The sequence below is a fragment of the Aethalodelphis obliquidens genome, unplaced genomic scaffold, assembly GCF_003676395.1.
Source record: "Aethalodelphis obliquidens isolate GAN/ISIS:26980383/991018 unplaced genomic scaffold, ASM367639v1 scaffold18, whole genome shotgun sequence".
In the NCBI taxonomy this organism is placed as follows: Eukaryota; Metazoa; Chordata; class Mammalia; order Artiodactyla; family Delphinidae; genus Aethalodelphis; species Aethalodelphis obliquidens.
This window is the reverse complement of record NW_020837962.1, coordinates 266,129-273,105: the sequence shown is the minus strand read 5'-3', so window position 1 is coordinate 273,105 and position 6,977 is coordinate 266,129.

Sequence of the window (6,977 nt, the reverse complement as noted above, 5' to 3'; positions counted from 1 at the left end):
TTTTTTTTGCGGTACGTGGGCCTCTCACTGTTGTGGCCTCTCCCGTTGCCGGAGCGCAGGCTCAGCGGCCATGGCTCAGGGCCCAGCCGCTCCGCGGCATGTGGGCTCTTCCCGGACCAGGGCACGAACCCGTGTCCCCTGCATCGGCAGGCGGACTCTCAACCACTGCGCCACCGGGGAAGCCCCAATTCTTGTCCTTTTTGAAGTGTCAGCATACTAAGTCTGAAGTATCTCATTAATATTTTAATTTGTATTTCTCTGCATACAAATACATTTTAACATCTCTTTTTGTATGTTTAATGTTTATGTGGGTAAAGCAAGTTCCCTTAAAGCAGGGTTTCTCAAGCACTGTTGAATTTTTGGGAAGGATAATTTGTTGCCGGGGGTGGAGGGGGCTGCCTGTGCGTCGTAGAATGTTTAACACCATACTGGGCCTCTGCCTACTAGATGCCAGTGGCATCCTGCCCCTAGTTGTGACAACCGAAAATGTCTCTAGATGTTGCCAAATGTCCTTTGGGGGGCAAAACTACACCCAGTTGAGAATCAGTGCTATAAAGGGACCAGAGTGAAGCAGACACTAATTAAAGATAAAATATCCAATAGTACGGGCATTTAGGAATGGTGGAGTTAGAGGAGGATAGGAATTTGGGTGACTGGGATGTAGAATTGTTATATTTTCAGACCTAACTAGCTCCAAGTGGCATCAAGATCTGGAGTTGCAGTCTCTCACATTTTGCTTATCTCCCCATTACCCACAGATTTTTGTCTTAGAGATTTTCATCTTGAGAGTCAGGTAAACCTGGTTTACAGTGACACCCAAGGGGACAACAGGGGACTGAGAAGCCCAGGTTGGTGGGAAATACCCATGGTGGCCAACCAGAGGGACATTCCAGTTGTGGTTGAGGATAAATGAAAAGGCTGTGGTTGGAGATGCAGTGCCCTTTATTGGAGCTGAGATGGATCTTGGAGTCTGAAGCTGAGCAGATTGGTCAAGGAGCTTGAAATAGGGCCAGGAAAATGGCTCTGTGCATCATAAGAGTATGGGAGGCTTGCTGTTAAGAATATCAGACACACCACTCGTCGTCTTTTCTCTTCCCTGAACACTACAAGGTTCTTCCCGCCTCAACACTGCCGTGCATGATGTTCCTTCTATCCCAGATGTTCTTCCTTTTGTGCTCTAGGTAGCCACCTCCTTCTTATCACTTAGGACTTGGCTCAGGTATCACTACGAACCACCCTATTGTTTATTGCCATCTTCCCAGTTCTGAGAACAGTATTGAATAGATCAAAAATTTACTGTGTTCATCATTTTATAGATGAGAAAAAATTTCAGAGAGCTTAAGAAACTTTCTTAAGGTCACACAGCTATTAAGTGGAAAAGCTGGGATTTGAATTCAGAGCTGTGTCAAAGCCATGGTCTTATCATTATACTATACTTGACCTCCATCTGTGAAATGGGATGATAACTCTTGTCCAAATTAGCAGATATTCAACTAGGGGTCTGGCAATGCCGTAGATGCTGGGGTACAGTGGTGAAGAAGAAGGAAAGGGCTCTGGTGTCACTAAACCCACAGTTTAGTGGGATTGATTGACCTGCAAGAAGACAGCTTCCATAGAGTGTGAAGGGTGCTGTGACAGGAGATCACCTGGTGAGTAGGAGCTGGCCAGGCTTCAAGAGTAGGGGATGATGGAGAGGACTGTTCTAGGAAGAGAGGTGTTGCAGGTGAGAAGAACTTGGTGACTCCGGGGAGCTGAAAGAAGTTCTGGGTCACTGGAGGGGAGAGGAACTGTTGGGGGGGGTGGAGGGTAGGGGTCCAGGAGATAAGAACTCTAGAAGCAGTGCATTTGAACTTTATCCTAAGGGCACCAATCTGCGTCAGTGACTCAGGTGGGATATTGGAGACATCTGGGCTTAGGGTTTTTCTAGGTGGATCTTATTTGACTTGGTAACCCAAGTACCCAGCACAGACTTTGATAGAGTTTATCAGCCCGGTGGCCACATTGGGCTAGCCACAGGAGTGGATTTAATTAACTAGTCACTTAATCAAACAACTAACCAGTTAATTAATTAAACAATTAGATATTGAGTGTGTAATATATACCAGACACTGTTCTAGGTGATTGGGGAGGCAGCATTGAATGAGAAAGCAAGCCCCCTGCCTTCCTAGGTCGTGAATACTGCTGTGGGGAAGAGAGTAAGTGATTTCGTAAAATGTGCAGTATGTCTGGTGGTATGTGCTATGGGAAAGGATAAAGAGGGCAGGGGCATAGCACGTGACAGGGAGGAGAGGGGCTTACAGAATTGAATAGGGCCAGAGAGAAGTTCTCACTGAGAAGCTGACATTTGAGAAAAGTCCAAAGGGAATTTGGTTGGAGAGCAGGTACACATGACCTTGAGGCATCTTTGACATGTCTGAGAAGCACGAAGAGGCCTGTGGGGCTGCAGTGTCTTGAGCCCAGAGCTGAGTCTTAGGAGATGAGGTCAGACAGAAAGAGGCCAAGCCCACCATCTCTGCAACTTGAAGGTGAGCATCCCGAGCCTCCTGGAAATTGTAACAAGGTTGTCTAGGCATTGGACTGTCAGCTGGAGCGGCTGGTGCTGACTGGCTGGTGTTAATTACGTGTCTTCAGCTCATGTTCCCAGGCAGGGTGGCTTAACTTAGATTAAGTCTTTGATTTAATACAAGGTTCGTGTCCCTTGTGCTTAAGGATATGACTTGATTTAACTGTTGAATCTATAAATTGACCTTCCAGTTGGGGATTTTCTTTTAATCTTTCAATTAGATCTAAAGATGCTAACTCTGTTTGCAGAGGGATAGGTACCGTTGCACATCAAGGACTTTTGCATCAATGCAGATGGCCCAAAGGGTATTCAGTTGACTTGGACTAGGCTTAGAAGAAGTCCTAATTGTTTTGGGCTAGCCCTCTCCCTTGCAATATACACTGTATACCTACAGGGGAACAAAAGAACCCCCAAACAAGAATTTTCAAAGAGGGAAAACAGTAACATGGAGCTCAGTGTTCCTGACATGAATATCCATTGGGGTTTTTTTGTTGTTGTTTAAAAAAAAGGAATAGGAGGTTGGGAAGAGATACCTCCAGGCTTGGCCATTTAGTCATTCAAAGGATATTTATGGAACATGTCAGGCACTATTCTGGGTGTTGGGGACATGGCAGTGGACAAAGTAGACAAAAATCTTGACTTTATAGGATTTACATTCTAGTGGGCTGATAGGAAGGGAGAGACAAAGAAATTTTTTAAAATTATATGTTATATTGTGGTAAATGCTTGGAAGAAAAATAAAACAGGGCCAGGGCATGTTGGGAGTGGTGGGGTTCCAATTTAAAATAGGGTGGTCAATTTTTTTTGTTATAAAGAAAATTATTGGGAAAATTGGTAATATATGAACAAAGTCTGTGCATTGGGTAATAGTATTAAGTCAACATAAATTTCCTGACTTTATGTAGTAATTATATGACTTTGGTCTTAGGAAGTACACACTGAAGTGTTTAGGGGTAAAGGAATATTGTGTCTGCAACTCACTGTCTAATAGTTCAGAAAAAAATACAAATATGTGTACACAGAGAGAACATGATAGAGCTAGTGTGGTAAAATGTTGACTATTTTGGGGGAACTAGGTGAAAGGTTATATGAGAGTTCTTTATACAAATCTTACAGTTTTCCTGTTAGTGTAAAATTATTTCCAAATCTAAAAAAATTTACAGAACTAAGCAAGCCAGGTGGTGAGGGGGGCAGGGGGCATCACAATCCCCACTGCTCATCTCCTACCCCTCTGCTTGCCCTTGTTGGACACTATAGGTTTACTATCTTCTGTGCAACGCTTTTTTTTTTTTTTTGCGGTACGCGGGCCTCTCGCTGCTGTGGCCTCTCCCGTTGCGGAGCAGAGGCTCCGGACGCGCAGGGTTAGCGGCCGTGGCTCACGGGCCCAGCCGCTCCGCGGCATGTGGGATCTTCCTGGACCGGGGCACAAGCCCGTGTCCCCTGCATCGGCAGGCGGACTCTCAACCACTGCGCCACCAGGGAAGCCCTGTGGCTTCCTTTTTTATTCTTCCCACCCCTCCACCCACCAAACATGCCCTTGCACAATTTCCTATCTTTGTTTCCTCTTTTTCTTCCTGGAAAACTCCTATTCATCCTTTAAAACCCTCATCTACGAAAACTTCTTTTTGTCCTCTCCTATGCTCTCCAGAGAGAATAAATAACCCCTTTCTCTGTATCTTGTTTTTCCTCATATTACTGCATGGGAAACACATTACTCTTTTTATTTTGGTGTAAGTTTTCCACCCTTTTCTTCTGACTATGGGTGCCGTGGATCTTCTAAGTCCTGGGCCTCATTCATCTTCCTATCCCCAGCCAAGATAGAAGCTCAGTAGAACACTGTTTGAGATGGATTGAAGGGTCTGATTGGAGAATAGGAGCTTGAGGAGGGGATGGTACAGTGAAGGAGGGATCCTGATGGAACAGCCCTACAGTCAGCTCAGTCAGCAGAAACACCTTTTTATGGAAATAATGACACATCTGCAGTCAAGGCACAGTGTTCAGGGAAATCTAGAGGGCAGGGAGACATTCACAGAATGTTTGCATCCCAGAGCTGGCTGACAGTGATTGGGTGCAGGGCAGGGTCAGGAAGGTGATGGGGTAAGATAATAGATAGAATTATGGCTTAGGTTGGTCTAAAAATAAATGTTAGTGGGATGTTGGCCAGTTAGCCTTTTTCATGAAATGATCAAGACTTCTTTTGCCCAAGTTCCTGTCAGGTTTTCTCACCATGCTGAACTCAAAATGACGGGGTCTCAGTACTGAACCACAGCTCAGTGGTCATTAGTCCAAACCTCATGGAATGCTCGCGCCCCTCATTACTTTGATGCCCCTGGTTTTAAGCTCAGGAGGAATGAGACCTGGAACGTCAACCTTCCGAGTGGAATGCGGAATACAGAACTGGTAACAGACCTACTTCTGTATCGCTGGGTGCCCTGGGAACAGATATTCTTTGTTGTACATGGCACAATTTTCAGTCAATGTAGCTATCAGTATAGTTCAAGCAAGGCTTTTCCCTAAAGTTTGGAGACTCAGGCACAAATTGATTGAGGCAGAGTCATGTGGGGTCTGTAGGGATCTGCTGATGAGGGAGCAAAAGAAAACATTGTGGAATGGAATAGCTGGTGGGTCAAAGAAAAGGAGTCTTGGAGACAGATAGATCTGGGCTTGAGTCACAGCCCAGTCACTCACCAGTTACGAGACCTCAAGTAAGTCACTTGGTCCTCTCCGAGCTTCAGTGTCCACACCTGTGAAATGGGAATAGTCATCATACCTACCCCAAAGGGTCCTTGTGAGGATTGGGTGAGTTAGTGCATGTAAAGTGCTTAGTGTAGTGCCTGACACATAGTAAGTGCTCAATAAAGTTAGTTAATAATAATAATATAATGAAAATAATTAAAAATAAAAAGAATATATCTCATTTTCTCATGTACTTCCTCTACTATTCTGTGAGCACTTCAGGGCAGGGGTTGTGTCTGATTTACCTGTGAGATCCTGCACCCTCTACAAGGGCTGATGTGGAGAAGGTACTTGGTGAATGCATTTCTTGAACTGAGTTAGACCCACCATTCATGTAGCCCAGATTTCGTCTCCAGGATTGGCACTGAGTCTATTTGGTTCACAGCTGTATTGTGAGCACCTCACGCGGCAGCTGGCACATAGCAGGCACTTAAACATTTGTTGACTGGTAGAGGAATGAATGAAAGGAGCAGTAAACAGGGTTTCTGAGAGGTGTCCACCGAAAGGCCACATGCATGCTCCAGAGACCAGGCAAGGCTGCCGGCCACTCTGGTGGATATTTCACCACTTCTGTATAAATATGCAAGATTATATTAAATTAAACGAGTTACTTATATGTACACAGTAAATATTGGGGAAGATTATGTACCAAACTGTCACCAGAAGTTTTCTAGGGAGTGGGAGCACTCATTTTTTACTGTGCATTTATCTGTTGCTTGATATTTGGAGGGTAAGTGCACAGTACTTTGGTAGCTAAAACATCAAATAAGATAAAGAAATAAAATGTTGAATTGCTAAGATAATTGAAGAAGGAGAGGTTGAAGATGAGGAAGAAGAAGGAAGAACAGAACGAGTGGGTTTTTTAGAAAGAAAAATGTCAGACACTGGTACAACCACCTTTGGCCAAGCATTTTGTCACTCCCAAACTGCAGACCTTATCCTCCTGCCCTGAAGGGGTGCTGTCCTTTCTTGGTACACCTTTAAATGTCTAGGTCCTATGGAAAAGGAGTGAATGAGGCACATTTTCACACTTAAAGGGCAGTGTTTTGTTTGGGATAATGCTAACCGTTCATGAGAGCAGCTACCAATTATGAACACTCTCTGTATATAGAATAGTGTAATTAGGAAAAATTTTGCAATTGGTCAAATTTGGGTCAGAATGCCAGCGCTATCATTTGCTAGTTTGAAAAGTTATTTTGCCTCTTGAGACTGAGCATTCTCATCTGTAAAAGGGGACTAATAAATACCTATTTCCTGTATTGCTTCGGGGGTTTAGTGAGAGGGTATTTCGATACAGCCTGATTCTTGGCACATAGTGAAAAACACTCACATCTTTATTGGAGTATAATTGCTTTACAATGGTGTGTTAGTTTCTGCTTTACAACAAAATGAATCAGTTATATATATACATATGTTCCCATATCTCTTCCCTCTTGCTTCTCCCTCCCTCCCACCCTCCCTATCCCACCCCTCCAGGCGATCACAAAGCACCGAGCTGTTCTCCCTGTGCTATGTGGCTGCTTCCCACTAGCTATCTACCTTACGTTTGGTAGTGTATATATGTCCATGCCTCTCTCTCGCTTTGTCACAGCTTACCCTTCCCCCTCCCTATATCCTCAAGTCCATTCTCTAGTAGGTCTGTGTCTTTATTCCTGTCTTACCCCTAGGTTCTTCATGA